This window comes from Cherax quadricarinatus, chromosome 100, assembly GCF_038502225.1.
Source record: "Cherax quadricarinatus isolate ZL_2023a chromosome 100, ASM3850222v1, whole genome shotgun sequence".
Lineage (NCBI taxonomy): Eukaryota > Metazoa > Arthropoda > Malacostraca > Decapoda > Parastacidae > Cherax > Cherax quadricarinatus.
The window spans coordinates 2,762,377-2,781,075 of NC_091391.1; positions in this window are offsets into that span (position 1 = coordinate 2,762,377).

The following is an 18,699-nucleotide window of genomic DNA, read 5'->3' on the forward strand; positions in this document are numbered from 1 at the left end:
AGATCAGATCAACCAAGCTGTGATGTATATGTGGAGCAGTGAACCATCAGCAGCAACAGAATGGTTGACCAGGCAAGCAATAGATGAGCTTGGCCTATGGCCGGGCTCAGGGAGTAGAAACACTCGGGAGTCATCAAAGGTATATCAAAAGTACTTTATTATAACAAATATCATCGATATACAATACAAAAGTATCAGGACCATGCAATATACAACACTATCACCACTACTCACGATACAACACTATCACCACTACTCACGATACAACACTATCACCACTACTCACGGTACAACACTATCACCACTACTCACGATACAACACTATCACCACTACTCACGATACAACACTATCACCACTACTCACGGTACAACACTATCACCACTACTCACGATACAACACTATCACCACTACTCACGGTACAACACTATCACCACTACTCACGGTACAACACTATCACCACTACTCACGGTACAACACTATCACCACTACTCACGATACAACACTATCACCACTACTCACGGTACAACACTATCACCACTACTCACGATACAACACTATCACCACTACTCACGGTACAACACTATCACCACTACTCACGATACAACACTATCACCACTACTCACGGTACAACACTATCACCACTACTCACGATACAACACTATCACCACTACTCACGGTACAACACTATCACCACTACTCACGGTACAACACTATCACCACTACTCACGGTACAACACTATCACCACTACTCACGGTACAACACTATCACCACTACTCATGATACAACACTATCACCACTACTCACGATACAACACTATCACCACTACTCATGATACAACACTATCACCACTACTCATGATACAACACTATCACCACTACTCATGATACAACACTATCACCACTACTCATGATACAACACTATCACCACTACTCATGATACAACACTATCACCACTACTCACGATTCAACACTATCACCACTACTCATGATACAACACTATCACCACTACTCACGGTACAACACTATCACCACTACTCACGGTACAACACTATCACCACTACTCACGATACAACACTATCACCACTACTCACGGTACAACACTATCACCACTACTCACGGTACAACACTATCACCACTACTCACGATACAACACTATCACCACTACTCACGGTACAACACTATCACCACTACTCACGATACAACACTATCACCACTACTCACGGTACAACACTATCACCACTACTCACGGTACAACACTATCACCACTACTCACGGTACAACACTATCACCACTACTCACGGTACAACACTATCACCACTACTCATGATACAACACTATCACCACTACTCACGATACAACACTATCACCACTACTCATGATACAACACTATCACCACTACTCATGATACAACACTATCACCACTACTCATGATACAACACTATCACCACTACTCATGATACAACACTATCACCACTACTCATGATACAACACTATCACCACTACTCACGATTCAACACTATCACCACTACTCATGATACAACACTATCACCACTACTCACGGTACAACACTATCACCACTACTCACGGTACAACACTATCACCACTACTCACGATACAACACTATCACCACTACTCACGGTACAACACTATCACCACTACTCACGGTACAACACTATCACCACTACTCACGGTACAACACTATCACCACTACTCATGATACAACACTATCACCACTACTCACGGTACAACACTATCACCACTACTCACGATACAACACTATCACCACTACTCACAATACAACACTATCACCACTACTCACGATACAACACTATCACCACTACTCACAATACAACACTATCACCACTACTCACGGTACAACACTATCACCACTACTCACAATACAACACTATCACCACTACTCACAATACAACACTATCACCACTACTCACGATACAACACTATCACCACTACTCACAATACAACACTATCACCACTACTCATGATACAACACTATCACCACTACTCACAATACAACACTATCACCACTACTCACAATACAACACTATCACCACTACTCACGATACAACACTATCACCACTACTCACGGTACAACACTATCACCACTACTCACAATACAACACTATCACCACTACTCATGATACAACACTATCACCACTACTCACAATACAACACTATCACCACTACTCATGATACAACACTATCACCACTACTCACAATACAACACTATCACCACTACTCATGATACAACACTATCACCACTACTCACAATACAACACTATCACCACTACTCATGATACAACACTATCACCACTACTCACAATACAACACTATCACCACTACTCACGATACAACACTATCACCACTACTCACGATACAACACTATCACCACTACTCACAATACAACACTATCACCACTACTCACGATACAACACTATCACCACTACTCACGATACAACACTATCACCACTACTCACAATACAACACTATCACCACTACTCACGATACAACACTATCACCACTACTCACGATACAACACTATCACCACTACTCACGATACAACACTATCACCACTACTCACAATACAACACTATCACCACTACTCACAATACAACACTATCACCACTACTCATGATACAACACTATCACCACTACTCACAATACAACACTATCACCACTACTCACGATACAACACTATCACCACTACTCACAACACAACACTATCACCACTACTCACAATACAACACTATCACCACTACTCATGATACAACACTATCACCACTACTCACAATACAACACTATCACCACTACTCACAATACAACACTATCACCACTACTCACAATACAACACTATCACCACTACTCACAATACAACACTATCACCACTACTCACAATACAACACTATCACCACTACTCACGATACAACACTATCATCACTACTCATGATACAACACTATCACTATTACTCACGATACAACACTATCACCACTACTCACGATACAACACTATCACCACTACTCATGATACAACACTATCACCACTACTCACGATACAACACTATCACCAGTACACTGACACACAACACTATCACCAGTACACTGACACACAACACTATCACCAGTACACTGACACACAACACTATCACCAGTACTCACGATACAACACTATCACCACTACTCACGATACAACACTATCACCACTACTCATGATACAACACTATCACCACTACTCACGATACAACACTATCACCACTTCTCACAATACAACACTATCACCACTACTCATGATACAACACTATCACCACTACTCATGATACAACACTATCACTATTACTCACAATACAACACTATCACCACTACTCACGGTACAACACTATCACCACTACTCACGATACAACACTATCACCACTACTCACGGTACAACACTATCACCACTACTCACGATACAACACTGTCACCACTACTCACAATACAACACTATCACCACTACTCACGATACAACACCATCACCACTACTCACGATACAACACTATCACCACTACTCACAATACAACACTATCACCACTACTCACGGTACAACACTATCACCACTACTCACGATACAACACTGTCACCACTACTCACAATACAACACTATCACCACTACTCACGATACAACACTGTCACCACTACTCACAATACAACACTATCACCACTACTCACGGTACAACACTATCACCACTACTCACGATACAACACTGTCACCACTACTCACAATACAACACTATCACCACTACTCACGGTACAACACTATCACCACTACTCACGATACAACACTATCACCACTACTCACAATACAACACTATCACCACTACTCACAATACAACACTATCACCACTACTCACGGTACAACACTATCACCACTACTCACGATACAACACTATCACCACTACTCACAATACAACACTATCACCACTACTCACAATACAACACTATCACCACTACTCACAATACAACACTATCACCACTACTCACAATACAACACTATCATCACTACTCACGGTACAACACTATCACCACTACTCATGATACAACACTATCACTATTACTCACGATACAACACTATCACCACTACTCACGATACAACACTATCACCACTACTCATGATACAACACTATCACCACTACTCACGATACAACACTATCACCACTACTCACAATACAACACTATCACCACTACTCATGATACAACACTATCACCACTACTCATGATACAACACTATCACTATTACTCACGATACAACACTATCACCACTACTCACGATACAACACTATCACCACTACTCATGATACAACACTATCACCACTACTCACGATACAACACTATCACCACTTCTCACAATACAACACTATCACCACTACTCATGATACAACACTATCACCACTACTCATGATACAACACTATCACTATTACTCACAATACAACACTATCACCACTACTCACGGTACAACACTATCACCACTACTCACGATACAACACTATCACCACTACTCACGGTACAACACTATCACCACTACTCACGGTACAACACTATCACCACTACTCACAATACAACACTATCACCACTACTCACGGTACAACACTATCACCACTACTCACGATACAACACTGTCACCACTACTCACAATACAACACTATCACCACTACTCACGGTACAACATTATCACCACTACTCACGATACAACACTATCACCACTACTCACAATACAACACTATCACCACTACTCACGGTACAACATTATCACCACTACTCACGATACAACACTGTCACCACTACTCACAATACAACACTATCACCACTACTCACGGTACAACACTATCACCACTACTCACGATACAACACTATCACCACTACTCACAATACAACACTATCACCACTACTCACGGTACAACACTATCACCACTACTCACGATACAACACTGTCACCACTACTCACAATACAACACTATCACCACTACTCACGATACAACACTGTCACCACTACTCACAATACAACACTATCACCACTACTCACGGTACAACACTATCACCACTACTCACGATACAACACTGTCACCACTACTCACAATACAACACTATCACCACTACTCACGGTACAACACTATCACCACTACTCACGATACAACACTATCACCACTACTCACAATACAACACTATCACCACTACTCACAATACAACACTATCACCACTACTCACGGTACAACACTATCACCACTACTCACGATACAACACTATCACCACTACTCACAATACAACACTATCACCACTACTCACAATACAACACTATCACCACTACTCACAATACAACACTATCACCACTACTCACAATACAACACTATCACCACTACTCACGGTACAACACTATCACCACTACTCATGATACAACACTATCACCACTACTCACGGTACAACACTATCACCACTACTCACGGTACAACACTATCACCACTACTCACGATACAACACTATCACCACTACTCACGATACAACACTATCACCACTACTCACTGTACAACACTATCACCACTACTCACGGTACAACACTATCACCACTACTCACGATACAACACTATCACCACTACTCACGATACTACACTATCACCACTACTCACGGTACAACACTATCACCACTACTCACGATACAACACTATCACCACTACTCACGATACAACACTATCACCACTACTCACGATACAACACTATCACCACTACTCACGATACAACACTATCACCACTACTCACGGTACAACACTATCACCACTACTCATGATACAACACTATCACCACTACTCATGATACAACACTATCACCACTACTCATGATACAACATTATCACCACTACTTACGATACAACACTATCACCACTACTCACGGTACAACACTATCACCACTACTCACGATACAACACTATCACCACTACTCACGATACAACACTATCACCACTACTCACGGTACAACACTATCACCACTACTCACGGTACAACACTATCACCACTACTCACGATACAACACTATCACCACTACTCACGGTACAACACTATCACCACTACTCACGGTACAACACTATCACCACTACTCACGATACAACACTATCACCACTACTCACGATACAAATCTATCATCAGTACTCACGATACAACACTATCACCATTACTCACGATACAACATTATCACCACTACTCACGATACAACACTATCACCACTACTCACGATACAACACTATCACCACTACTCACGATACAACACTATCACCACTACTCACGATACAACACCATCACCACTACTCACGATACAACACTACCACCACTACTCACGATACAAATCTATCATCAGTACTCACGATACAACACTATCACCATTACTCACGATACAACATTATCACCACTACTCACGATACAACACTATCACCAGTACTCACGATACAACACTATCACCACTACTCACGATACAACACTATCACCACTACTCACGATACAACATTATCACCACTACTCACGATACAACACTATCACTACTACTCACGGTACAACACTATCACCACTACTCACGGTACAACACTATCACCACTACTCACGGTACAACACTATCACCACTACTCACGATACAACACTATCACCACTACTCACGGTACAAGATTATCACCACTACTCACGATACAACATTATCACCATTACTCACGATACAACACTATCACCATTACTCACGATACAACACTATCACTATTACTCACAATACAACACTATAACCACTACTCACGATACAACACTATCACCACTACTCACAATACAACACCATCATCACTACTCATGATACAGCACCATCACCATTACTCACGATACAACATTATCACCACTACTCACAATACAACACCATCATCACTACTCATGATACAGCACCATCACCATTACTCACGATACAACACTATCACCACTACTCACGATACAACACTATCACCACTACTCACGATACAACACTATCACCACTACTCACAATACAACACCATCACCACTACTCATGATACAACACTATCACCACTACTCATGATACAGCACCATCACCATTACTCACGATACAACACTATCACCACTACTCACGGTACAACACTATCACCACTACTCACGATACAACATTATCACCACTACTCACGATACAACACTATCACCACTACTCACGGTACAACACTATCACCACTACTCACAATACAACACCATCACCACTACTCACGATACAACACTATCACCACTACTCACAATACAACACCATCACCACTACTCATGATACACCATCACCACTACACCTACAAATCTATCACCATCAACCTGGATCTAGTAAAGTCACTCGAGGCAGTTCACTTGCCCAGGATTGAGACCAGAATGGAATACCACACAGAACACTGTTAAAGCAGCAGTTCACTGGAGAAAAAGTCGTATCAGTACACAGTGTGTGGATCTAGTGCCAGGACTCTGATCTCACACTCTTATAGCTGTAACAGGTTCAAAACATGTAACCAGGTGTGTGCCAGAGCTGAGAGGTGTGTGCTGTAAGAAACTGAAGCAATTGAACCTGACGACTTCAGAAGACGACCAAGGTGTGTGCCAGAGCTGAGAGGTGTGTGCTGTAAGAAACTGAACCAACTGAAACTGACAACTTCAGAAGACGACCAAGGTGTGTGCCAGAGCTGAGAGGTGTGTGCCAGAGCTGAGAGGTGTGTGTTGTATGAAACTTAAGCAATTGAACCTGACGACTTCAGAAGACGACCAAGGTGTGTGCCAGAGCTGAGAGGTGTGTGTCAGAGCTGAGAGGTGTGTGTCAGAGCTGAGAGGTGTGTGTCAGAGCTGAGAGGTGTGTGTCAGAGCTGAGAGGTGTGTGTCAGAGCTGAGAGGTGTGTGTCAGAGCTGAGAGGTGTGTGTCAGAGCTGAGAGGTGTGTGTCAGAGCTGAGAGGTGTGTGTCAGAGCTGAGAGGTGTGTGTCAGAGCTGAGAGGTGTGTGTCAGAGCTGAGAGGTGTGTGTCAGAGCTGAGAGGTGTGTGTCAGAGCTGAGAGGTGTGTGCCAGAGCTGAGAGGTGTGTGTCAGAGCTGAGAGGTGTGTGTCAGAGCTGAGAGGTGTGTGTCAGAGCTGAGAGGTGTGTGTCAGAGCTGAGAGGTGTGTGACAGAGCTGAGAGTTGTGTGCCAGAGCTGAGAGGTGTGTGTCAGAGCTGAGAGGTGTGTGCCAGAGCTGAGAGGTGTGTGCCAGAGCTGAGAGGTGTGTGCCAGAGCTGAGAGGTGTGTGCCAGAGCTGAGAGGTGTGTGTCAGAGCTGAGAGGTGTGTGTCAGAGCTGAGAGGTGTGTGTCAGAGCTGAGAGGTGTGTGTCAGAGCTGAGAGGTGTGTGCCAGAGCTGAGAGGTGTGTGCCAGAGCTGAGAGGTGTGTGCCAGAGCTGAGAGATGTGTGTCAGAGCTGAGAGGTGTGTGTCAGAGCTGAGAGGTGTGTGTCAGAGCTGAGAGGTGTGTGCCAGAGCTGAGAGGTGTGTGTCAGAGCTGAGAGGTGTGTGACAGAGCTGAGAGGTGTGTGTCAGAGCTGAGAGGTGTGTGTCAGAGCTGAGAGGTGTGTGCCAGAGCTGAGAGGTGTGTGCCAGAGCTGAGAGGTGTGTGTCAGAGCTGAGAGGTGTGTGTCAGAGCTGAGAGGTGTGTGTCAGAGCTGAGAGGTGTGTGCCAGAGCTGAGAGGTGTGTGCCAGAGCTGAGAGGTGTGTGTCAGAGCTGAGAGGTGTGTGCCAGAGCTGAGAGGTGTGTGTCAGAGCTGAGAGGTGTGTGCCAGAGCTGAGAGGTGTGTGTCAGAGCTGAGAGGTGTGTGCCAGAGCTGAGAGGTGTGTGTCAGAGCTGAGAGGTGTGTGTCAGAGCTGAGAGGTGTGTGTCAGAGCTGAGAGGTGTGTGTCAGAGCTGAGAGGTGTGTGTCAGAGCTGAGAGGTGTGTGCCAGAGCTGAGAGGTGTGTGTCAGAGCTGAGAGGTGTGTGCCAGAGCTGAGAGGTGTGTGTCAGAGCTGAGAGGTGTGTGTCAGAGCTGAGAGGTGTGTGTCAGAGCTGAGAGGTGTGTGCCAGAGCTGAGAGGTGTGTGCCAGAGCTGAGAGGTGTGTGCCAGAGCTGAGAGGTGTGTGCCAGAGCTGAGAGGTGTGTGCCAGAGCTGAGAGGTGTGTGTCAGAGCTGAGAGGTGTGTGCCAGAGCTGAGAGGTGTGTGCCAGAGCTGAGAGGTGTGTGTCAGAGCTGAGAGGTGTGTGCCAGAGCTGAGAGGTGTGTGCTGTAAGAAACTGAACCAACTGAAACTGACAAGACACAAAATGTAGTTTCTGGCATGAAAATGTAACACGTTTCGCCCACCAGGGACCATCAAAGCTTCTAAAATGACGTCAACCCCAAGTTATATTTAAATATTCTTGAAGATATATTTAAATATTTAAATATTACTGATGATATATTAAAATATTCTTGAGAATGTTATATATTAACATACTTAAGAATATAATATATTAACATACTTAAGAATATATTATATTAACATACTTAAGAATATAATATATTAACATACTTAAGAATATATTATATTAACATACTTAAGAATATATTATATTAACATACTTAAGAATATATTATATTAACATACTTAAGAATATATTATATTAACATACTTAAGAATATATTATATTAACATACTTAAGAATATATTATATTAACATACTTAAGAATATATTATATTAACATACTTAAGAATATATTATATTAACATACTTAAGAATATATTATATTAACATACTTAAGAATATATTATATTAACATACTTAAGAATATATTATATTAACATACTTAAGAATATATTATATTAACATACTTAAGAATATATTATATTAACATACTTAAGAATATATTATATTAACATACTTAAGAATATATTATATTAACATACTTAAGAATATATTATATTAACATACTTAAGAATATATTATATTAACATACTTAAGAATATATTATATTAACATACTTAAGAATATATTATATTAACATACTTAAGAATATATTATATTAACATACTTAAGAATATATTACATTAACATACTTAAGAATATATTATATTAACATACTTAAGAATATATACATTAACATACTTAAGAATATATACATTAACATACTTAAGAATATATACATTAACATACTTAAGAATATATACATTAACATACTTAAGAATATATACATTAACATACTTAAGAATACGTGACATTATTTGGAAAAAAAAACCGATAATAGACACATTACACACTGGATAGATCAAAATCATATATACCAAGAGGTTAACAACATATATACCAAGAGGTTAACAACATATATACCAAGAGGTTAACAACATATATACCAAGAGGTTAACAGCATATATACCAAGAGGTTAACAGCATATATACCAAGAGGTTAACAACATATATACCAAGAGGTTAACAACATATATACCAAGAGGTTAACATCATATATACCAAGAGGTTAACATCATATATACCAAGAGGTTAACATCATATATACCAAGAGGTTAACAACATATATACCAAGAGGTTAACAACATATATAACAAGAGGTTAACAACATATATACCAAGAGGTTAACATCATATATACCAAGAGGTTAACAACATATATACCAAGAGGTTAACAACATATATACCAAGAGGTTAACAACATATATACCAAGAGGTTAACAGCATATATACCAAGAGGTTAACAACATATATACCAAGAGGTTAACAACATATATACCAAGAGGTTAACATCATATATACCAAGAGGTTAACAACATATATACCAAGAGGTTAACAACATATATACCAAGAGGTTAACAGCATATATACCAAGAGGTTAACAACATATATACCAAGAGGTTAACAACATATATACCAAGAGGTTAACAGCATATATACCAAGAGGTTAACAACATATATACCAAGAGGTTAACAACATATATACCAAGAGGTTAACAACATATATACCAAGAGGTTAACAACATATATACCAAGAGGTTAACAGCATATATACCAAGAGGTTAACAGCATATATACCAAGAGATTAACATCATACATACCAAGAGGTTAACAACATATATACCAAGAGATTAACAGCATATATACCAAGAGGTTAACAACATATATACCAAGAGGTTAACAGCATATATACCAAGAGGTTAACAGCATATATGAGAAGCCACACAAGTCGATCAAAAATATATATACTTTTAAAATAGATATCGGAAAGCGTTGAAGGAGAAACAGTAAACTCAATAGAGGAAATTTGAGAATATCGGAAAAATAGAGAGAAGCGAAACACAAAGGAATATACGAGAAAAAAGGAAAGTGGAATACTTGTATAAGAAGAGAAGGAAATATACCAGTATAAGAAGAGAAGGAAATATACCAGTATAAGAAGAGAAGGAAATATACCAGTATAAGAAGAGAAGGAAATATACCAGTATAAGAAGAGAAGGAAATATACCAGTATAAGAAGAGAAGGAAATATACCAGTATAAGAAGAGAAGGAAATATACCAGTATAAGAAGAGAAGGAAATATACCAGTATAAGAAGAGAAGGAAATATACCAGTATAAGAAGAGAAGGAAATATACCAGTATAAGAAGAGAAGGAAATATACCAGTATAAGAAGAGAAGGAAATATACCAGTATAAGAAGAGAAGGAAATATACCAGTATAAGAAGAGAAGGAAATATACCAGTATAAGAAGAGAAGGAAATATACCAGTATAAGAAGAGAAGGAAATATACCAGTATAAGAAGAGAAGGAAATATACCAGTATAAGAAGAGAAGGAAATATACCTGTGTAAGAAGAGAAGGATATATACCAGTATAAGAAGAGAAGGAAATATACCAGTATAAGAAGAGAAGGAAATATACCAGTATAAGAAGAGAAGGAAATATACCAGTATAAGAAGAGAAGGAAATATACCAGTATAAGAAGAGAAGGAAATATACCAGTATAAGAAGAGAAGGAAATATACCAGTATAAGAAGAGAAGGAAATATACCAGTATAAGAAGAGAAGGAAATATACCTGTGTAAGAAGAGAAGGAAATATACCAGTATAAGAAGAGAAGGAAATATACCTGTGTAAGAAGAGAAGGAAATATACCTGTGTAAGAAGAGAAGGAAATATACCAGTATAAGAAGAGAAGGAAATATACCAGTATAAGAAGAGAAGGAAATATACCAGTATAAGAAGAGAAGGAAATATACCTGTGTAAGAAGAGAAGGAAATATACCAGTATAAGAAGATAAGGAAATATACCTGTGTAAGAAGAGAAGGAAATATACCAGTATAAGAAGATAAGGAAATATACCTGTGTAAGAAGAGAAGGAAATATACCAGTATAAGAAGAGAAGGAAATATACCTGTGTAAGAAGAGAAGGAAATATACCAGTATAAGAAGAGAAGGAAATATACCTGTGTAAGAAGAGAAGGATATATACCAGTATAAGAAGATAAGGAAATATACCTGTGTAAGAAGAGAAGGAAATATACCAGTATAAGAAGAGAAGGAAATATACCAGTATAAGAAGAGAAGGAAATATACAAGTATAAGAAGAGAAGGAAATATACCTGTGTAAGAAGAGAAGGAAATATACCAGTATAAGAAGAGAAGGAAATATACCAGTATAAGAAGAGAAGGAAATATACCTGTGTAAGAAGAGAAGGAAATATACCTGTGTAAGAAGAGAAGGAAATATACCAGTATAAGAAGATAAGGAAATATACCAGTATAAGAAGAGAAGGAAATATACCTGTGTAAGAAGAGAAGGAAATATACCAGTATAAAAAGAGAAGGAAATATACCTGTGTAAGAAGAGAAGGAAATATACCAGTATAAGAAGAGAAGGAAATATACCAGTATAAGAAGAGAAGGAAAAATACCTGTGTAAGAAGAGAAGGAAATATACCAGTATAAGAAGAGAAGGAAATATACCTGTGTAAGAAGAGAAGGAAATATACCTGTGTAAGAAGAGAAGGAAATATACCAGTATAAGAAGATAAGGAAATATACCAGTATAAGAAGAGAAGGAAATATACCTGTGTAAGAAGAGAAGGAAATATACCAGTATAAGAAGAGAAGGAAATATACCTGTGTAAGAAGAGAAGGAAATATACCAGTATAAGAAGAGAAGGAAATATACCAGTATAAGAAGAGAAGGAAATATACCAGTATAAGAAGAGAAGGAAATATACCAGTATAAGAAGATAAGGAAATATACCTGTGTAAGAAGAGAAGGAAATATACCAGTATAAGAAGAGAAGGAAATATACCAGTATAAGAAGAGAAGGAAATATACCAGTATAAGAAGATAAGGAAATATACCTGTGTAAGAAGAGAAGGATATATACCTGTGTAAGAAGTGAAGGAAATATACCAGTATAAGAAGAGAAGGAAATATACCAGTATAAGAAGATAAGGAAATATACCAGTATAAGAAGATAAGGAAATATACCTGTGTAAGAAGAGAAGGAAATATACCAGTATAAGAAGAGAAGGAAATATACCTGTGTAAGAAGAGAAGGAAATATACCAGTATAAGAAGATAAGGAAATATACCTGTGTAAGAAGAGAAGGAAATATACCAGTATAAGAAGATAAGGAAATATACCTGTGTAAGAAGAGAAGGAAATATACCTGTGTAAGAAGATAAGGAAATATACCTGTGTAAGAAGAGAAGGAAATATACCAGTATAAGAAGAGAAGGAAATATACCTGTGTAAGAAGAGAAGGAAATATACCAGTATAAGAAGAGAAGGAAATATACCTGTGTAAGAAGAGAAGGAAATATACCAGTATAAGAAGATAAGGAAATATACCTGTGTAAGAAGAGAAGGAAATATACCAGTATAAGAAGATAAGGAAATATACCTGTGTAAGAAGAGAAGGAAATATACCAGTATAAGAAGAGAAGGAAATATACCTGTGTAAGAAGAGAAGGAAATATACCAGTATAAGAAGAGAAGGAAATATACCAGTATAAGAAGAGAAGGATATATACCTGTGTAAGAAGAGAAGGAAATATACCAGTATAAGAAGAGAAGGAAATATACCTGTATAAGAAGAGAAGGAAATATACCAGTATAAGAAGAGAAGGAAATATACCAGTATAAGAAGAGAAGGAAATATACCAGTATAAGAAGAGAAGGAAATATACCTGTGTAAGAAGAGAAGGAAATATACCAGTATAAGAAGAGAAGGATATATACCTGTGTAAGAAGAGAAGGAAATATACCAGTATAAGAAGAGAAGGAAATATACCTGTGTAAGAAGAGAAGGAAATATACCAGTATAAGAAGAGAAGGAAATATACCTGTGTAAGAAGAGAAAGAAATATACCAGTATAAGAAGATAAGGAAATATACCTGTGTAAGAAGAGAAGGAAATATACCAGTATAAGAAGAGAAGGAAATATACCAGTATAAGAAGAGAAGGAAATATACCTGTGTAAGAAGAGAAGGAAATATACCAGTATAAGAAGATAAGGAAATATACCTGTGTAAGAAGAGAAGGAAATATACCAGTATAAGAAGAGAAGGAAATATACCAGTATAAGAAGAGAAGGAAATATACCTGTGTAAGAAGAGAAGGAAATATACCAGTATAAGAAGAGAAGGAAATATACCAGTATAAGAAGAGAAGGAAATATACCAGTATAAGAAGATAAGGAAATATACCAGTATAAGAAGAGAAGGAAATATACCAGTATAAGAAGAGAAGGAAATATACCAGTATAAGAAGAGAAGGAAATATACCAGTATAAGAAGAGAAGGAAATATACCTGTGTAAGAAGAGAAGGAAATATACCAGTATAAGAAGAGAAGGAAATATACCTGTGTAAGAAGAGAAGGAAATATACCAGTATAAGAAGAGAAGGAAATATACCTGTGTAAGAAGAGAAGGAAATATACCAGTATAAGAAGAGAAGGAAATATACCTGTGTAAGAAGAGAAGGAAATATACCAGTATAAGAAGAGAAGGAAATATACCAGTATAAGAAGAGAAGGAAATATACCAGTATAAGAAGAGAAGGAAATATACCTGTGTAAGAAGAGAAGGAAATATACCAGTATAAGAAGATAAGGAAATATACCAGTATAAGAAGAGAAGGAAATATACCAGTATAAGAAGAGAAGGAAATATACCAGTATAAGAAGAGAAGGAAATATACCAGTATAAGAAGAGAAGGAAATATACCAGTATAAGAAGAGAAGGAAATATACCAGTATAAGAAGAGAAGGATATATACCTGTGTAAGAAGAGAAGGAAATATACCAGTATAAGAAGAGAAGGAAATATACCTGTGTAAGAAGAGAAGGAAATATACCAGTATAAGAAGAGAAGGAAATATACCTGTGTAAGAAGAGAAGGAAATATACCTGTGTAAGAAGAGAAGGAAATATACCTGTATAAGAAGAGAAGGAAATATACCAGTATAAGAAGAGAAGGAAATATACCAGTATAAGAAGAGAAGGAAATATACCAGTATAAGAAGAGAAGGAAATATACCAGTATAAGAAGAGAAGGAAATATACCAGTATAAGAAGAGAAGGAAATATACCAGTATAAGAAGAGAAGGAAATATACCAGTATAAGAAGAGAAGGAAATATACCAGTATAAGAAGAGAAGGAAATATACCAGTATAAGAAGAGAAGGAAATATACCAGTATAAGAAGAGAAGGATATATACCTGTGTAAGAAGAGAAGGAAATATACCAGTATAAGAAGAGAAGGAAATATACCTGTGTAAGAAGAAAAGGAAATATACCAGTATAAGAAGAGAAGGAAATATACCTGTGTAAGAAGAGAAGGAAATATACCTGTGTAAGAAGAGAAGGAAATATACCTGTATAAGAAGAGAAGGAAATATACCAGTATAAGAAGAGAAGGAAATATACCTGTGTAAGAAGAGAAGGAAATATACCTGTGTAAGAAGAGAAGGAAATATACCAGTATAAGAAGATAAGGAAATATACCTGTGTAAGAAGAGAAGGAAATATACCAGTATAAGAAGAGAAGGAAATATACCTGTGTAAGAAGAGAAGGAAATATACCTGTGTAAGAAGAGAAGGAAATATACCAGTATAAGAAGATAAGGAAATATACCTGTGTAAGAAGAGAAGGAAATATACCAGTATAAGAAGAGAAGGAAATATACCAGTATAAGAAGAGAAGGAAATATACCAGTATAAGAAGAGAAGGAAATATACCAGTATAAGAAGAGAAGGATATATACCTGTGTAAGAAGAGAAGGAAATATACCAGTATAAGAAGAGAAGGAAATATACCTGTGTAAGAAGAGAAGGAAATATACCAGTATAAGAAGAGAAGGAAATATACCTGTGTAAGAAGAGAAGGAAATATACCTGTGTAAGAAGAGAGGGAAATATACCTGTATAAGAAGAGAAGGAAATATACCAGTATAAGAAGAGAAGGAAATATACCTGTGTAAGAAGAGAAGAAAATATACCTGTGTAAGAAGAGAAGGAAATATACCAGTATAAGAAGATAAGGAAATATATATGTGTAAGAAGAGAAGGAAATATACCAGTATAAGAAGAGAAGGAAATATACCTGTGTAAGAAGAGAAGGAAATATACCAGTATAAGAAGAGAAGTAAATATACCAGTATAAGAAGAGAAGGAAATATACCAGTATAAGAAGAGAAGGAAATATACCAGTATAAGAAGAGAAGGAAATATACCAGTATAAGAAGAGAAGGAAATATACCTGTGTAAGAAGAGAAGGAAATATACCAGTATAAGAAGAGAAGGAAATATACCAGTATAAGAAGAGAAGGAAATATACCTGTGTAAGAAGAGAAGGAAATATACCAGTATAAGAAGAGAAGGAAATATACCAGTATAAGAAGAGAAGGAAATATACCAGTATAAGAAGAGAAGGAAATATACCAGTATAAGAAGAGAAGGAAATATACCTGTGTAAGAAGAGAAGGAAATATACCAGTATAAGAAGAGAAGGAAATATACCAGTATAAGAAGAGAAGGAAATATACCAGTATAAGAAGAGAAGGAAATATACCAGTATAAGAAGAGAAGGAAATATACCAGTATAAGAAGAGAAGGAAATATACCAGTATAAGAAGAGAAGGAAATATACCTGTGTAAGAAGAGAAGGATATATACCAGTGTAAGAAGAGAAGGAAATATACCTGTGTAAGAAGAGAAGGAAATATACCAGTGTAAGAAGAGAAGGAAATATACCTGTGTAAGAAGAGAAGGAAATATACCAGTATAAGAAGAGAAGGAAATATACCAGTATAAGAAGAGAAGGAAATATACCAGTATAAGAAGAGAAGGAAATATACCAGTATAAGAAGAGAAGGAAATATACCAGTGTAAGAAGAGAAGGATATATACCAGTGTAAGAAGAGAAGGAAATATACCAGTATAAGAAGAGAAGGAAATATACCAGTATAAGAAGAGAAGGAAATATACCAGTATAAGAAGAGAAGGAAATATACCAGTATAAGAAGAGAAGGAAATATACCAGTATAAGAAGAGAGGAATAGAAAATACACCAGTATAAGACAAAAAATATACCAGTATAAGAGAAGGATGAAGGATATACCAGTATAAGAGAAGGATAAAGGATATACCAGTATAAGAGAAGGATAAAAGATATACCAGTATAAGAGAAGGATAAAGGATATACCAGTATAAGAGAAGGATAAAGAATATACCAGTATTACCTGGAGTTTACCTGGAGAGAGTTTCGGGGGTCAACGCCCCCGCGGCCCGGTCTGTGACCAGGCCTCCTGGTGGATCAGCGCCTGATCAACCAGGCTGTTGCTGCTGGCTGCACGCAAACCAACGTACGAGCCACAGCCCGGCTGATCAGGAACTGACTTTAGGTGCTTGTCCAGTGCCAGCTTGAAGACTGCCAGGGGTCTGTTGGTAATCCCCCTTATGTGTGCTGGGAGGCAGTTGAACAGTCTCGGGCCCCTGACACTTATTGTATGGTCTCTTAACGTGCTAGTGACACCCCTGCTTTTCATTGGGGGGATGGTGCATCGTCTGCCAAGTCTTTTGCTTTCGTAGTGAGTGATTTTCGTGTGCAAGTTCGGTACTAGTCCCTCTAGGATTTTCCAGGTGTATATAATCATGTATCTCTCCCTCCTGCGTTCCAGGGAATACAGGTTTAGGAACCTCAAGCGCTCCCAGTAATTGAGGTGTTTTATCTCTGTTGTGAATAATATGATATACCAACAATATAAACTACATACAAGAGTATTAAATACCGTAACTTTGCATACATGTCACTACAAAACCATCCTTTCTGCAATATCGCATTTTCCGGCATATAATGCGCACTTTTTTCCCACAAAAAAGTCTTGGGTCAGCCTGCGCCTTATAAGGTCAAGGTCAGGGTCAAGGGTAGGCTCTAGGTTATGCTTTAACAGTTGTTTAATAACGTTATTTTAAAACTGTTGGGAGACATCGTGCCAGGAAGCAGCCAACACTCGTGCGCCTTATATGCCGGAAAATACGGTATATAATGTATATGTCTATAATATTAATTATAATTAATAATAATAAATAAACACAAATTAGAGTGTTAGAAAAAACTACATAT